This window comes from Lepidochelys kempii, chromosome 14, assembly GCF_965140285.1.
Source record: "Lepidochelys kempii isolate rLepKem1 chromosome 14, rLepKem1.hap1, whole genome shotgun sequence".
NCBI classification, from domain to species: domain Eukaryota; kingdom Metazoa; phylum Chordata; order Testudines; family Cheloniidae; genus Lepidochelys; species Lepidochelys kempii.
This window is the reverse complement of record NC_136393.1, coordinates 16,313,389-16,330,407: the sequence shown is the minus strand read 5'-3', so window position 1 is coordinate 16,330,407 and position 17,019 is coordinate 16,313,389. Positions and strand designations below refer to the sequence as shown.

Here is a 17,019-nt window from a genome sequence, read left to right as displayed (position 1 = left end):
AACTTTTGGTAGCTTCTCCCTGAGAAGATGAATTGTTCTGAAGTTTATCACTTATCCTGAAGGCTGGTGCAATTCTGATCTGTCAACCCTTTCTTTCGGCTTTGCCTCTTACAAAACAGCCCATGCTGCTTCCCTCCCCCCCCCCCCCCCCACGCACAGCTGAAAGCCAAAGCTTTGCTAGGTTGGAACGGAAGATGGGGCTTATCTTTCTTTGCTTCTAACCAAGAATCCTGGGTTGTGGCAGCTAATGCAACAGTAACTATCAGCCCAAAGAGTCAGCAGCCTTGTTGCAACATGGTTTCCTGTCTTTAGAAAAAGAAACTAACCCCCTACTCTGTTCTGGGGAGGGCATGAGGTTGGATTTCTTGTTTCCCTCGCTGTTGCTATCACTTTGCATATCCTCCCTCTCACCCTCATTTGCCTTTCCAAGCTCCCTTTGCCGCAAATTGCCAACCAACCGACGCCTCCCTGCTTCATTTCAAAAGAGCTCTGGAGTGTGCTGAGGCTATTGCAGCACTCCAGCTGGGAACACCCTGTTACCATTGGAAAGGCATCCACAGGGCAACCATTGGCACTATGAGTAACACAATGGGGGGATGTGGCTTTTGCCACCCTCTTTAGGTGAAGACTCAGCACCAGAATGGAGATAGGCAGTGGCAAAATGCTTCCCCTCTTCAATGGCTGCAACATGCTATCTGCAGATGGGACATCAAACCCAGCTTGGCCCATCTGGGACCCATTCTGCTTTCCCTAAGAAGAGGGCTGATAACCCCAGTATCCTGGTCAAACCGAAATTGGGGTGATTACAGTCTATCACCCTAAATCCCCCCCCCCCCCGCAGCTTCAGCGAACAGATATAGGGTTCTTGGTACTTTTTGCTCTAAACCACCATGAACCTGCAGCTGCCTTCCACCCTAGAGGTGGCTGCATTTCAGTGGTGGGCTGGGGTGTGTGTGGGGGGGGTGTGTGTGTGAGTGAGAGAGAGAGAGAGATAAATGCATAGAGACATGCACATCCTAGAAGGGCCTAAGGTGCAAAGTTTAGTGGAATGTAGTGCCAACCTCCTCCAACATTTAGGGATAACAACAATAGGTCAAAAGGCTCAGGTAGACCCACTCCCTCTGACATCTTCCCCCTCCACCTCATTGTGAACTCTGTTGGCGGGGACTGCCTGTTACTTGGCTCTACAGCTAGCCCTGATCCTTCGCTGGGGCTCCTACATCAATCTACTGAGCCTGGTCCAGTCCCATTGTTCCACAATCTGTGTCTTCATGGGATTGACATCAGGAGAAGGGATCGGAGGAAAACCACCTCCGAGCAGGACTCTGGTTGCTCCCCACCCTGTCTCGCACTGTGCTAATCCTGGCCAACCCAGAGGAGTTCTGAGTGCAATCCTTGCAGCACCAAGGCTTAAGACAGGCTCCTCAGACTTTCTTGTCAACTGCTGGAAATGGCCCACCTTGATTATTACTTATAAAAGGTCCCCGTCCCCCTCCCCCCGCTCTCCTGCTGGTAATAGCTCACCTTAAGTGATCACTCTTGTTACAGTGTGTATGATAACACCCATTGTTTCATGTTCTCTATGTATATAAATCTCCCCACTGTATTTTCCACTGAATGCATCCGATGAAGTGAGCTGTAGCTCATGAAAGCTTATGCTCAAATAAATGGGTTAGTCTCTAAGGTGCCACAAGTACTCCTTTTCTTTTTGCGGATACAGACTAACACGGCTGCTACTCTGAATCCCCTCCCACTGCTGCTGCAGAACCGCATTAGACAGAGTCTGTTCCCAGCCCCAAGGCGCTGACTCGCTGCTGGTTGAAAGGTGATAAGAGGAGCTTAGTGCAGGCCGTTTACAGGAACAATTTGTTGACTGGCAAGAGGGCTCCTCGTCCTCCCACGACAAAGCTTCCAGCGATGTGCTTGGTGCTAGTCGTTGCCACAGGAATGGGTGTGTGTGTTTGGGTACGTAGGCGGGGGGTGCGTGGGAAAGTAAGGAGTGGGGGGTGTCACACCAGTGGGGTAGATGTCGGGCGTTCAGGGGCATGTCATGGAGCAGGGTGTATGGATGTTGTGAGTGTGAATGAGCAGAGGTGAGCATGGGCATAGACCACTGCGCACTTGGGGGGCTTCAGCCCCCCTCACCCTGCAAGGACTGCATTCATCAACAAAACCCCGAGGTTGGAAGAGAAGCTCGTTTAGCTCACTTGAGTAAAAGTGGACACATTTAGGCGTGGGCCAAAGCTACTCGCTAAGGGACTATTCAAGAGCTAGTGTTTTTTAACTCCTAGACCCCTTTCCCACTTCAGAGTGGTCTGTGCCCCTGTAGTGTTTGGGTGAGTATGGGGGGCAAGCAGGGGTAGTGTGAGAGGATGGGGGTGGAGACCCTGGGTACGGGGGAGCAGGGGTTAGTGTGTGCGTGTACAGTGGGATGCGTGTGTAAGTGCCAGGGGATTTTACTGGGCTGGGGAAAAGAGTGCAGAAGGGCTCAGGCTGCTGAGGCTGACATGGGGGCACAGCTCCATCTCTACAGCGCTCGGGAATGGAGCTGGTCCTGCCTGAGCCCAGCGGGAAGCACCAAGCGGATATTGACAGGGTTACTCACCCCAGGCTGCCCAGCCCAGCCCACCACAGCAAGCACAGAGCTGCTGGGAACTTTAGAAGCCTGGGGAGCTGTGAAGTGAACCAACTTCTGGGGAGAAAGTGACAATGTGGGCGGACTGAGATCATTCAGCCACAGCGCAGAGCTCCACCGGGGGCATCTCCCGTCCATCACGTGCTGCCTACACACCCACCCTTAGCATTGCCCAGGGCTGACTCTTTAGGTGTGCAAGGATAGCTCAGCTTCCAGGCCATTCATCCCTTGGCTTCTCTTTGAATCCCTCCAACGGCTCCCCCGTCTCTCTCGCATCACACCTAAGTTGCTTGTTTTCACTTTCCAAGGCCTTTCAGCCTGTCCTCACCCTACCTCTCATCTCCCATTCACCCATCGAGATGACTCCCAAGTCCGACTGGCCCAGGATGTCTGCTTCCATCCCCACTTGTTTAATTTTCAAACACGCACCTTTGTGCTTTTCCCCATAAACCTCTGCAAAGCTTCCTCATGATCCTCCTGCAAATCCCTCCTTCAAACTTTCCTTTGCCTTGGAACCTGCCAAAAAACTAGATGGCAGTTAGACTGCTAGTGGGACTGTTATCACGTCCCATCATGCTGACCAATTCAGTCTCATTGGTCACTTGTGCGCCCCAATCTGTCTGTATCCATCTGTTGTCTCTTGTCCTATACTTGGATTGTAAGGGCTTTGGGGCAGGGACCAGCGTTTGGTTCTGGGTTTATACAGGGCCTAGCACTGTGAGCCCTGATCCTCGACTAGGCTTCCTAGATGCTGCTGCAGTGCAAATAATGCCGGGTGCACTGGGCGGAGTCAGTCATTTGGTTTCTCAGAACCAGACCCCAGGCTGCCACACCCCTTACACCAGGCAGAATCTGCCAGTTTCAGCTGCTCGCAAACTTTTAAGCAAATGTTCGTCAAAAGGGGGGGGGAGGCTTGTTGAAAATGAGTTTTGCAAAGAAAGTTGGGATGGAAATATGGGGATTTTTTGTTGAAAAACTTTTCATGGACATTCTGTTGGAAATGACATCCCCTCCTCCCCCTCGTTTTGGTTGAAAGGTTTTGTAGTAAAACCCCTAATCCCCCAAGCAGTTCTCCTAGTGCTCGGCTTCCCGATGCTGGAAACAGTTAGGGCCTGATTCTCATTGCACCAGGGCCTTAAGTGTAAGTAAGAACAGGCCCAGAGTGTACAGCCTTCGCTTGGGCTCATTGGGCACAGGAAGCCGGGTAGAACCATGGAGAGGAGGCCTGGGAACATCATGAGCCCCGGAACTGAGTCAGCTGTGGGAAGAGATGATTTTATAGTACCCAAAGAGAGGGAGACTCCAGCAACATGCAGGGAGGCCTCTCCTTTACTATGGAAGATTGAGAAGCTCCTGAAAGCTTCCTCCTGCACTGACTAGGTTTGCCAAAGAGCTCAGCTCCTAAAGGAAGCTGCCAGATTTTCAAGTGCTCAGCACCCAGAAGATCGTGGCAGACCAAAAACATCATGGATGCTGCTGGGGACTGTGCTGTTTTGAAAACCTGGCTCCTTTGCTAATTCCTACCATCAGCTGGCAGGCAGCAGAATGCCAGGGGGTCCTGGGGTGGGGGAAGAGCTGCATGGGAGAGCGTGATTCTATTTCATGGAAGTCTTCTAAAGCCAGGGCAGCTGGGGCTGCAGTAAAACCCCCCTGTCACCTGCCCAGCAAAACTTTCACAGGCTCCAGGCCAGGCACGAGTGGGTGGTGTGAAGAGGTAGGGCTTGCTCTGGCAGCTCCCCAGAGTCTCAAACAGAGGGTGGGAATAACCAGCAAGTGCTAAGTGAGTACAGCAGAGTGGGTGGGGGAAAAGGGGCAGCCCCCCAGGGATATCCCCCTGTGCCCCAGCTGTATGTGAAGCTCATGGCTGCAGTCCCTAGGGGTTGCTTGTCCTTCTGCCAAAGGCAAACCACCTGCTGGCCTCGCTTTCCCCTCCCTGCCAAATGCTAAAAGGTCACAGTCATCTCAACTTCCTCTTTCTCCGAAATCCAAGATTATCACAGCGCGCGGAACAGAAACAGCCAGGGAGTGACGGCTGCAGCAGGGGCTGGGCTGCACAGAAACGGGGTTGGCCCCATGCCAGGAGGCTGGCCTGCTGCATTACAGCATAAACAATCACACACAGTCACCCCCACTCCCACACGCCCCTGCACAGCCCATGCGGGTGAGCTAACGCTTCGACACAAGGGGACTGGTTTTCGACACAAGGGGACTGGTTTTCGGCACCTGTGCAGCTTGCCATGTAGCCTGGGGGCCGCTGCTCAGGTACAGAGGAATGCTGACAAATTGTTCTCATGGCAACCTGGCCAGGAATTAGGGCTTGTTTACATGGGACAGTTGCACCCGTATAATGTAAATGGATTGTTAAACCGGTGCAAAGGGCATTCTGACTGCAGTACAGGAGAGGTTGATTTTCAGTTTAGCTTCAGTGGATCGGGACCCGGTTTAATTGAACTAGTCCAAGCTGATATGGAAATAAGGGTGTTCACTGCTAGCAATCTGTCAGTGTAAATTCACACCTTCAGGTATATTGGTGCAGCTTTCCCATGCAGATGAGCCTTAAACACACACACAAACACTCAGAGTCAAACATACACATTCCTGCTCCCAGCCTCCCACTTGTGCTCTCTCTCTCTCTCACCCACACACTCACGCTAATGCATTCTCTCGCTTACACAGTCACACGTGGCCTCCACACCCACGCCGTAGCCCGGAACCACCCAACGTTATATACGTGCACAGGGACCAGCCGACAACACCCCTTCAAAATGCAAAGCACTCCTTCCAGCTTCTGCTGCATCTCCCACAAACCCACCCTAAGCCGCTTCTGTGCTCACTCCTAAGGGGTCCATTGTCACCGATACCCCCAGCCTCCCCCCTCAGAGCCCCACTCCTGATAACGCTGTACACCAGTACTCATTAACATGCTGCCCTCAGATCCCAGCCACGTGGGCTGCTCTCTGCCCTAGTGTTCACCCAACCTCAGTCCCCCTCGCATGGCTACCATCCTTCTGGCCCAGGATCAGTCTCCCTTTGGAGGCTGCTTTCAGCCCACCCGGGCTGCTCCTTCAAGGCCCAGAAGTCATTGCTGGAGTGGAAACCAGCATGTGGTGCTGGGCTGCTGTGGGAAGCCATCTCCTGTGAGCGCCGGTGAGACGTGCCTGTGAACAAGGAAGCGACTGGGCAGAGGACAGGATCTTCTAGGAGCTGGGAAGCAAGTCTCCGTGAGGCCCATGGCCCAGTGGTGGGAAGCCACAGTTGAATGACTGAAGCTGGTGACTCTCAGGTTTCTGTGCTGGAAGGGGCCAACCCAGGGAGGTTTCATTTTCTTCTCTCCTGGGCAGGCTGCATGGTGGCTGCTGCGGGCACCATGTGGGGAAGAGTGGGTGGGGAGCGATGGTGACAGGAACCCCGAGCACGCCAAGGAAGAGCACCATCCGCTGAGTTTTGTTCTCAGAAACCCAGCAGGAGGAGGGTCGGTTTCGCCATCTCCTCTAACGTTTGACGCGGGGGGCAGCTCCTGCTCCTGCCCCCGGATATGCTGAAAGGCCCTTTTGCTGGCCACATTGCGACCACTCGCACTGATTCCCCCCGGGCTGTCCCACAGCACCACTGAAATGCAGGTGCCTTAAAGGTGGGGTGGAGATATTTGGGCAAAGCCCTGCCTTAGGGAAAGGGCCTCAGGAGCCAGTGGCCCCGCACGAGCCCGGTCTCAAGAGACCCTCATGTGGAGTAAAGTGCATGGAGCCCAGTTTAGCTAATGGGGAATGAGAGGCTGGCTCAAGCCTGCAAATCCCAGGGAGGGTCAGTTCCCAAGCTGAGGCTTGTCAGCTCCCAAGGCTTCGGCTGCAGCCGTGGATTGTACCACAGTTCCTCTAGGTTATTAGCAAACATTAGAGTTAACCCTCGCAGCACCCCAGTGAGCCAGGTTAATATCACTCACCTCCACCCTACCCCCTCACAGCTAGGGTCATAGGTGCCGACTCCGTGAGTGCCCCAGGGCTGGACCACTCACAGGGGAAAAATGGTGGGTGCTGAGCACCCACCAGCAGCCCCCCCTATTGCTCCCCTCCTTCCCTTCCCCAGCACCTCCCACCTGCTTGTGGGCCCCCCGATGACCAGCGCCTCCCCCTCCCTCCTCATGCCTCCTGCCCACCACGGTCAGCTGTTTTGTGGCATGCAGGAGGCTCTGGGAGGGGAAGGGGAGAGTAATGAGGATGTGGCATGCTCGGGGGAGGAGGCCGAATGGGGTGGGAAGAGGCAGGGTAGGGGACTTGGAGGAAGGGGTGCGGTGGGGGCAGGGCCTGGGGCAGAGCTGGTGGTCCAGCACTCCCGGCACATTGGAAAGTCAATGCCTGTGGCTGGGGTTAAGGACCAGCTCAGGGACACAGCAACATACTTGGGCGTGGAACCCTGGGATCCGGACTCCCAGTCTCTCTCGCTCTCCCTCTCTGCCCAAACACACTCACTAGCAAAGTAAGCTCTCCCCACCCAACCTGTTCTTTAGCCCCATCTCCTGTCTTTTTATACCTCCCTGTCCAGGTTTTTCTCTTTCACACCCTTGCTCTGGCCATCCCTGTCCTCTCTCCTCAGCTCTCTCACCTTCCTTTGTAAGCTCGCCCACTTTTGTATTTCCCCCCTGTTCATTGGGAAATGCTTGTCTTGTTGGCCCGTGGGATACTTTTGGCCAGCTCCCAGAGCATGAGTCCAGTGGGCTGTGTCTACACTAAAAAGCAACAGGGCTTCAATCCTGGATCCCAGCTTGACTCAGGCTCAGACCTGCCACACCTGTGTAGACACAAGGTGGGGTTAGGCTTGAGCCAGAGTTCAAGCCCTGGGTTTACACTGCCGTGTGGACACCCCCCACCCCCCGACACTACCACTGTACAAATTAATAATCCCATTTATCTACCTTCCTTTTAAGGGCCATGAGACAGGAGTTGTTCCCAAGATGGGAGGCAGGGGGATCATGATGTGGGGCACTCTTGCTGGGGAGTAGAGAAGAGGTATCTCCAAGGGACTAAGTGCCCTGTATTCCCTAGCCTGTGTGTCTGCGATCCCAGTTCCCCTCCAGCCCTGCAATAGGAACAGGACAGAGAGGTCAGCTGAGCTCTGAGCACGGAAGGACAGTTTTTCAGCGCTCTGTCAGTGACTCGCCTCTCTCCCTTTCCGGAGTGCCTGAGGTCAAGCACATCCTTAAGGGATTGGGTCAGGGGCTGCCAAAGCTACAGGAAGCCAAGAGAAGGGGAACAGCCTTGGGAAGGGGCTGCTGAGCCACGTGAACAGGGGCAGGAACGAACCCCAGGGTGTCATCTCAGAACAGGCCGAGCCGCAGAAAAACGATCTAGAAAACGGAAGTGCCTAAGTGCTCATTTCTAATCCCCAGAAGAGCAGGGGATGATTTTCATCTTAGAGCCACCCCACGTCCCTCCAGAAGTACCAGAGAGGGAGGTGTGTCCTGGATCTAGTCCTGAGCCTCCTGAAATCAGCCGGAGGTGTCCCCTTGGGTTCAGTGGGAGCAGGAACACGTGCTGGGCATAGGGCTCTATGAAGACACTCTCCCAAAGGATGCTAGTAGTGGTCTTGCTCGCTGAGCGTTTGTGGCACTTTCTGTCCTGAGATCTCCATGCACTTTTCTTTGCACAGACCCTTTGGGCTCTGTGATCATGGAGGATCTAGCCAGGGCTCCAGCTAGAGCCTGAATATCTGCAGTACTAGTTTTAGCCCTGCAGCCCGAGCCCCATGACCTTGAGTTAGCTGAGCCAGGCTCTGAGACTCAGTGCTGCCAGTTTTTTAATCACAGTGTAGATATAGCCTTAATCTCCTGCTCCTGATTCCTGCAGTTTAGCCATCTTGGGTGTGAGATCCCTAGACTTTCTGGAACCACAGGCTCAAATCCTGCCAGAACTGTCTCAGCCCTTCAGCATCAAGTAGGCAGAGCTGCAGCAGTAGCAGGTAGTTCACTGTGTGGGCGTGTGATGAAAGGGCGATAAACCTTACACAAAGGCAGATGGGATTAGCTCCTAGACCTAGCACATGCAGTTACCTTTCACCAAGATCCCAGACCCTCAAAGAGAAGAAATCAACCCCCTTGCCCACAGAGTTCATTGCCCACGGACACCTCACAGTACCTGCCAGGGTGCTGAGACCTTCTGAACTCTGCCCATGAGAGGCCCAATGGAAACAGAGCACTTTGCAAAACCCAGCCCTTAGTTAAGGGCCAGAACAGGAGCTGAATACCTTTGGAAAACCGAGCCCCAGTTATAGGCATTGACCATTTGAAAAGCTAATCCCATAAATTCTCTTCTTCCTCACTACCTAGCCAGTCACAGAACTCCCTACCGCTGGCTATCATCTTCCAGGAGCCTTTCCCAGCATGCTCTCCTGGTGCCTGGCCCTTTAAATCTGGGCTGGTGAACCAGCTGCAGCCCTATGGTAGTCCTCTGGCTGCTGAGTGCTGCAGGTTGAAACCCCGGCCTTTCTCGCTGGTAAGTGAGCCAATTGACATTGTTTTCTCCTGGCTTTTCCCCTTTATCTGTGCAGATGTGGAACATCCTCCTGGGGAGTCTTTCAGACGACACAGGTTCCCCTCTGGGCTTTGCAGGGCTGTTAAAGGCCTTTTCTGTGCAAGCCAGAGGACTGCACAGAGATGCGCTCTTCATATCAGTTTCTCTCTGACTTTGGATCTCTTTTGGTTCCTGCTGGGCAGTCTAGTTCCTTTTCCTGTTAATATTTAAAGCAGCTGTTTGTATTGCATCATTTTCCATCCATGGGCTCGTTTAGAGCTGTGTTTATAATCCCAGCAATTAGCGATGAGAAAAGACCTCCTGGGTCACTCAGCCTGTCTCCCTTCCAGTGCAGGCTTGGCCCTGTATTCATCTCCGAGTGCTTCGGCCAGACTAGTACTAAGAATCCCAAGCGAGGAGGCCTCCACCACTTCCCTTAGGAGCCAGATTAACACAGCTGGTGGGTAGTGAAACGTATCTTTCCCTGTAGACACCTGTATTCACTGAGTGCCTAAAGTTTTCTGTAAAAGTTCTCTCGGGACCTAAATTTCCACCTCCGGGCACATGGGCTGCTAAGAGCCTGGACACCTATTTCCCGCCTAAGCCCCAGCATGCTCCAGGCCCTGGGGGAAGAAAGGCAGGGGAACGCCTATCTCCCCTGCGGGGCCAGAGGTCACCTACCACATTCAGGTTTCAGAGTAGCAGCCGTGTCAGTCTGTATCTGCAAAAAGAAAAGGAGGACTTGTGGCACCTTAGAGACTAACCAATTTATTAGAGCATAAGCTTTCATGAGCTACAGCCCACTTCACTTCCTTTGAGGTCACACGAAAGGCTCCCTGTTCTCGGTCCAGGTGCCTGGACCTGATACAGGGGCTGCAATTGCAGACAGATGGTCAGACTCTGCCTGTGGCTGGAGCATGCTCAGTGCAGACAGAATCTTCAGAGTTTTTAGCTGCAAAGCTCGAGCAAAGAGCTGTCCCACTGGAGGTGGATTTTCACAGGGATAGCAAAAGGCACATCCCTAATGCAAAGGGACAAGTTTCAAGTCCCTGCTCTAAAGGGGGGCCTAGAGATTCTCAAAGGAAAGGTCCCCAGAATTTTTTAACGTGAACAAAACCATGCATTTTTTCTCTACGCTGTTTTTTGGAAGTGGCTGGACCATTTGGGCTGAAATTTTCCCGAAATTCTCAGCCTGAGGCAGACACCCAGCATGGAACAGTTACAGTCTGGCAAAGTTATGAGCAACTGAAAACAAAGTCTTACGATGGGAAGAGTAGGGCAACCCTATTCTTAGGCACTGCAGCCGTGAAAAGCTGTGCTGGGAAGAGCACGGAGAGGAGACTTGCAAAGGTTAATGTGTTGTCTGGTATCCCAGGCTTGTGAATGAACAGAGAACTTCAGTTTCCAGGGCCGGCAGCCCCTCTCGCTGCCTGAACAGAGAGGGCATTGAAAGGGTTTTAGTACACAGTGTGAGAGCAGCTCTCTGAACTGGCCCATTCGCCACGCTGCCTTCCAGACCTGAGCATCGCTGGAGGGTGGAAGCGGAAGTGGAACCCAGCGACCCCTGCCAGACGAACACCGTGAGGCCCCCTGCAGTGAGGCCAGCAAAAGCTTTCACTACAGAGCCCTCCCCACGCCCTTCCCTTGCTCTGACCTATTACGGGGCTGTAGAGTTCAGTTTCACCGGCTCACTGCAGCGTCTCACAATGCAGAATTATTGGAGAAGGAAACCCTCCCCCGACAAACTCCAGTGTATCTCCCACTCCAGGAACAGTCTCACCACATCTTAGCCACCCAGCGCCCTCTTTTCCTTCATTAGGCTCCACCTCCCTCACCTGTACTGCTGTCCTGGGTTTTATCTTGTTGGAGTCAGGGCACAAGACTGACTGTTTTGGTGGTGTTATTTGTATCACAATAGCACTGAGGCACACCAACCAAGATCGGGGCTCCATTGCGCTAGGTGCTGTACGAACTAACGGAGAGTCACCACCCTGAAGTGCTTGTAATGTAAATAGATAAGACAAGCAAAGGGCTGCAGTGGAGAGATATAACTTGCAAGCAGAGTGATTGTCTCTGCAGATAGGCCCATGTTATGGAATCATGCTACAGCCCTGGTCTTTGCTGAATTGTCACATGGTTCTAACCACACAGACCAGACCAGCAAGCTGCCTTGGCATCGAACATTTTGTCACGTGCACGAGTCTATGGACCATAAACTGTTTGGGGCAGGATTTTTTGCATGCTCTGTAAATCACCCTGTACGGTGTAGGAAAGCTCTGTAAGAACAGCAGTGTGAGGTTCTGTGTTTGGCGCATCTCATGGACTCCCAGCAAAAACGCTCAGTGCACATGTAAAAAGAGATGGGGGTTGTAACTAGGGTGACCAGATGTCCCGATTTTATAGGGACAGTCCTGATATTTGGGGCTTTTTCTTAGATAGGCTCCTATTACCTCCCACCCTGTCCCAATTTTTCACACTTGCTATCTGGTCACCCTAGTTGTAACTACCAGCCCGGCTAACTCAGCCTGGGATCTGAGAGTCAAGCTGGGCTCTTTGTTTCTCAGATGTCCCCGCCTGTGAGAGGTTATCCAGGCTAAATTAGGCCCTCAGTGACACGTGTGCAGTCCCCTTGTCTTTGGACACCTGCCCTGCTCCGTTGCCATCAATGTCCTTGCACAGAAGTAACTGATTGAAATTTAATACACATCTGTTGATGATGCCCCAGAAGGAAGGGAATCCATCTTGCATTCTCAGCTGTGCTGGCTCCACACCCCCAGCAGAAGCAGAAAGTAGTAAAGAACCTCACAGTATAGTAGTCACTTGAGTCAGCAGCTGGTATTCTGATACACCCAGGGGGGATGAGCTGATGAGTTAAGGTGGCTTTTTTGTATTGTTTTACTGTCTCTCTTTTCAGAGAAAAGCCAAATGTGTCGTCATCTCTCCACTATAGCGAGTGATGGTGCGAGTTGTCAGCATGAAATTACACGTTGATCTCGTCTCTTTGTGTCTGTGAAACCTGTGCCCTGTGCTTGGAATGTTCACTAGTGAAATGATCAGCTTGGCTGGGCTCTTGATAATAGAGGATGTCACGTTTTTTACTTGTTGCAGGATCAAATCCAAATCTGGGTCAATAATTTTTACCATCATGTGAGATGAATTTGGTGGTTTCTATCCAGTTACTAATAAGCAGATATTGCTTAAATCAGCCTCTGTACCAGATGACTGGAGGGTAGCTAATGTAATGGCTGTTTTTAAACAAGGCTCCAGAGGTGATCCTGGCAATTACCGCCCAGTAAGCCTAACCTCAGTAGCAGGCCAATTGATTGAAACTATAGTAAAGAACAGAATGATCAGACACATAGATAAACACGATATGCTGGGGAAGAGTTAACATGGCTTTTGTAAAGGGAAATCATGCCTCACCAGTCTATTAGAATTCTTTGAGAGGGTCAACAAGCATGTGGACAAGGGGGATCCAATGGATACAGTGTACTGTGACTTTCAGAAAGCCTTTTACGAGGTCCCTCACCAAAGGCACTTAAGCAAAGTAGGCAGTCATGGGATAAGAGGGAAGATCCTCTCATGGATCAATAACTAGTTAAAAGATAGGAAACAAAGGGTAGGAATAAATGGTCAGTTTTCACAGCGGAGAGAGGTAATTAGAAGGGTCCCCCAAGGATCTGTAGTGGGACCAGCTCTGTTCAGTGTATTCATAAATGATCTGGAAAAAGAGATGAACAGTAAGGTTGCAAAATTTGCAGATGATACAAAATTACTCAAGATAGTTAAGTTCAAAGCTGACTGCGAAGAGTTACAAAGGGATCTCACAGAACTGGGTGACTGGGCAACAAAATGGCAGATAGAAAAGGAGTACTTGTGGCACCTTAGAGACTAACCAATTTATTTGAGCATGAGCTTTCGTGAGCTACAGCTCACTTCATCAGATGTTTACCGTGGAAACTGCAGCAGACTTTATATACACACAGAAATCATGAAACAATACCTCCTCCCACCCCACTGTCCTGCTGGTAATAGCTTATCTAAAGTGATCAACAGGTGGGCCATTTCCAGCACAAATCCAGGTTTTCTCACCCTCCACCCCCCCACACAAATTCACTCTCCTGCTGGTGCTAGCCCATCCAAAGTGACAACTCTTTACCTAATCAAGTCGGGCTATTTCCTGCATAGATCAAGGTTTTCTCACATCCCCCCCACCCCCATACACACACAAACTCACTCTCCTGCTGGTAATAGCTCATCTAAACTGACCATTCTCCAGGTTTAAATCCAAGTTAAACCAGAACATCTGGGGGGGGGGGGGGTAGGAAAAAACAAGAGGAAACAGGCTACCTTGCATAATGACTTAGCCACTCCCAGTCTCTATTTAAGCCTAAATTAATAGTATCCAATTTGCAAATGAATTCCAATTCAGCAGTTTCTCGCTGGAGTCTGGATTTGAAGTTTTTTTGTTTTAAGATAGCGACCTTCATGTCTGTGATTGCGTGACCAGAGAGATTGAAGTGTTCTCCGACTGGTTTATGAATGTTATAATTCTTGACATCTGATTTGTGTCCATTTATTCTTTTACGTAGAGACTGTCCAGTTTGACCAATGTACATGGCAGAGGGGCATTGCTGGCACATGATGGCATAGATCACATTGGTGGATGTGCAGGTGAACGAGCCTCTGATAGTGTGGCTGATGTTATTAGGCCCTGTGATGGTGTCCCCTGAATAGATATGTGGGCACAATTGGCAACGGGCTTTGTTGCAAGGATAAGTTCCTGGGTTAGTGGTTCTGTTGTGTGGTATGTGGTTGTTGGTGAGTATTTGCTTCAGGTTGCGGGGCTGTCTGTAGGCAAGGACTGGCCTGTCTCCCAAGACTTGTGAGAGTGTTGGGTCATCCTTTAGGATAGGTTGTAGATCCTTAATAATGCGTTGGAGGGGTTTTAGTTGGGGGCTGAAGGTGACGGCTAGTGGCGTTCTGTTATTTTCTTTGTTAGGCCTGTCCTGTAGTAGGTAACTTCTGGGAACTCTTCTGGCTCTATCAATCTGTTTCTTTACTTCTGCAGGTGGGTATTGTAGTTGTAAGAAAGCTTGACAGAGATCTTGTAGGTGTTTGTCTCTGTCTGAGGGGTTGGAGCAAATGCGGTTGTATCGCAGAGCTTGGCTGTAGACGATGGATCGTGTGGTGTGGTCAGGGTGAAAGCTGGAGGCATGCAGGTAGGAATAGCGGTCAGTAGGTTTCCGGTATAGGGTGGTGTTTATGTGGCCATTGTTTATTAGCACTGTAGTGTCCAGGAAGTGGATCTCTTGTGTGGACTGGACCAGGCTGAGGTTGGTGGTGGGATGGAAATTGTTGAAATCATGGTGGAATTCCTCAAGGGCTTCTTTTCCATGGGTCCAGATGATGAAGATGTCATCAATATAGCGCAAGTAGAGTAGGGGCTTTAGGGGACGAGAGCTGAGGAAGCGTTGTTCTAAATCAGCCATAAAAATGTTGGCATACTGTGGGGCCATGCGGGTACCCATAGCAGTGCCGCTGATCTGAAGGTATACATTGTCCCCAAATGTGAAATAACAGAACGCCACTAGCCGTCACCTTCAGCCCCCAACTAAAACCCCTCCAACGCATTATTAAGGATCTACAACCTATCCTAAAGGATGACCCAACACTCTCACAAGTCTTGGGAGACAGGCCAGTCCTTGCCTACAGACAGCCCCGCAACCTGAAGCAAATACTCACCAACAACCACATACCACACAACAGAACCACTAACCCAGGAACTTATCCTTGCAACAAAGCCCGTTGCCAATTGTGCCCACATATCTATTCAGGGGACACCATCACAGGGCCTAATAACATCAGCCACACTATCAGAGGCTCGTTCACCTGCACATCCACCAATGTGATCTATGCCATCATGTGCCAGCAATGCCCCTCTGCCATGTACATTGGTCAAACTGGACAGTCTCTACGTAAAAGAATAAATGGACACAAATCAGATGTCAAGAATTATAACATTCATAAACCAGTCGGAGAACACTTCAATCTCTCTGGTCACGCAATCACAGACATGAAGGTCGCTATCTTAAAACAAAAAAACTTCAAATCCAGACTCCAGCGAGAAACTGCTGAATTGGAATTCATTTGCAAATTGGATACTATTAATTTAGGCTTAAATAGAGACTGGGAGTGGCTAAGTCATTATGCAAGGTAGCCTGTTTCCTCTTGTTTTTTCCTACCCCCCCCCCCCCAGATGTTCTGGTTTAACTTGGATTTAAACCTGGAGAATGGTCAGTTTAGATGAGCTATTACCAGCAGGAGAGTGAGTTTGTGTGTGTATGGGGGTGGGGGGGATGTGAGAAAACCTTGATCTATGCAGGAAATAGCCCGACTTGATTATGTAAAGAGTTGTCACTTTGGATGGGCTAGCACCAGCAGGAGAGTGAATTTGTGTGGGGGGGTGGAGGGTGAGAAAACCTGGATTTGTGCTGGAAATGGCCCACCTGTTGATCACTTTAGATAAGCTATTACCAGCAGGACAGTGGGGTGGGAGGAGGTATTGTTTCATGATTTCTGTGTGTATATAAAGTCTGCTGCAGTTTCCACGGTAAACATCTGATGAAGTGAGCTGTAGCTCACGAAAGCTCATGCTCAAATAAATTGGTTAGTCTCTAAGGTGCCACAAGTACTCCTTTTCTTTTTGCGAATACAGACTAACACGGCTGTTCCTCTGAAACCTGTCAAAATGGCAGATGGAATTCTGTTGGTAAATACAAAATAATGCACACTGGAAAAATATAACCCCAGCTATACATACAAAATGAGGGGGTTTAAAGTAGCTGTTCCCACTCAAGAAAGAGATCTTGGCGTCATTGTGGATAGTCCTTTGAAAATATCTGCTCCGTGTGCAGTCAAAAAATCTGACAGAATATTAGGAACAAATTCGGAAAGGGATAAATAATAAAACAGAAAACGTCATAATGCTACTTTCTAAATCCATGGTACACCCACACCTTGAATACTGTGTGGTTTCCCCATTTCAAAAAAAAAATATATATATATATAAAATTGGAAAAGGGCAACAAGAGTGATTACGGGTACGGAACAACTTCCATACAAGGAGATTAAAAAGCTTGTTCAGTTTAGAAAAGGGATGATGGAGGGGGGGTATATGATAGAGGTCTAGCAATCATGAATGGTGCAGAGAAAGTGAATAGGTATTTACCCCTTCACACAACACAAGAGCTAGGAGTCACCCAATGAAATCACTAGTCAGCAGATTTAAAACAAACATAAGTACTTCTTCACACAACACAGAGTCAACCTGTGGAACTCATTGCCAGGGGATGCTGTGAAGGCCAAAAGTATTAAAAAAAATAATTCGGTAAATTTGTGGAGGATAGGTCCAGCGATGGCTATTAGCCAACGTGATTAGGGCTGCAATCCCATGCTCTGGGTATCCCTAAACCTCCCACTGCCAGATGCCGGGGCTGAATGACAGGGGACTGATCGTTCAAAGTTGCCTTGTTCTGTTCATCTCTGAAGCATCTGGCACTGGCCACTGTTAGAGACAAGATACTGGGCTGGATGGACCCAGTACAGCCGTTCTTATATCCACGCCAAGGAAACCACAACTCCAGCTGGCAGTCTGAGCAAGTGAGCCAAGGATTTGAATAGACACTGAACAACCCTCTCCACCCTAGAGGTGACCCTCCCAGATCAGGGCATGTTGGTACAGCAATCTGGGGCTTGAACTGTGGATACATTATGGCTGGAATAGTCAGCGGGATTGAGCACCTACAACTGGAGCCAGTTTTTCAAAGGAGCTCAGCACCCTGGGTGCAGGGCTCTCCTGAAAAATTTGGCTCTGCATGG

General features: G+C 50.5%; 1 long non-coding RNA gene across 1 annotated transcript; it reads right to left on the bottom strand.

The window, feature by feature from the left end:
- Positions 1-8,829: 8,829 nt before the first annotated feature.
- On the bottom strand, positions 8,830-11,893 carry LOC140897607 (uncharacterized). The gene is made up of 3 exons (XR_012154759.1): positions 10,974-11,893; positions 9,820-9,859; positions 8,830-9,355 (listed from the first exon to the last, which is right to left on the bottom strand). It is a non-coding gene; the product is annotated as an uncharacterized LOC140897607 (long non-coding RNA).
- Between the last annotated feature and the right edge of the window lie 5,126 nt (positions 11,894-17,019).